We start from the raw sequence: 432 nt of genomic DNA on the forward strand, positions 1-432 counted from the left end.
CCCCACCACCAAAGACATCTTTCCCTCCCCACCCTTGTCTGCTTTCCGGAGGGACAACTCTCTCCGTGACTCCCTTGTCCGCTCCACACTCCCCTCCAGCTCCACCACACCCGGCACTTTTCCCTGCAACCGCAGGAAGTGCTACACCTGCCCCCATACCTCCTCCCTCACCCCCATCCCAGGCTCCAAGAAGACTTTCCACATCAAGCAGGTGTTCACCTGCACATCTGCCAATGTGGTATACTGCATCCGCTGTACCCAGTGTGGCTTCCTCTACATCGGGGAAACCAAGCGGAGGCTCGGGGACCGCTTTGCAGAACACCTACGCTCGGTTCGCAATAAACAACTGCACCTCCCAGTCGCGAACCATTTCAACTCCCCCTCCCATTCCTCAGACGACATGACCATCCTGGGCCTCCTGCAGTGCCACAA

The sequence above is a fragment of the Rhincodon typus genome, chromosome 29, assembly GCF_021869965.1.
Source record: "Rhincodon typus isolate 14 chromosome 29, sRhiTyp1.1, whole genome shotgun sequence".
In the NCBI taxonomy this organism is placed as follows: domain Eukaryota; kingdom Metazoa; phylum Chordata; class Chondrichthyes; order Orectolobiformes; family Rhincodontidae; genus Rhincodon; species Rhincodon typus.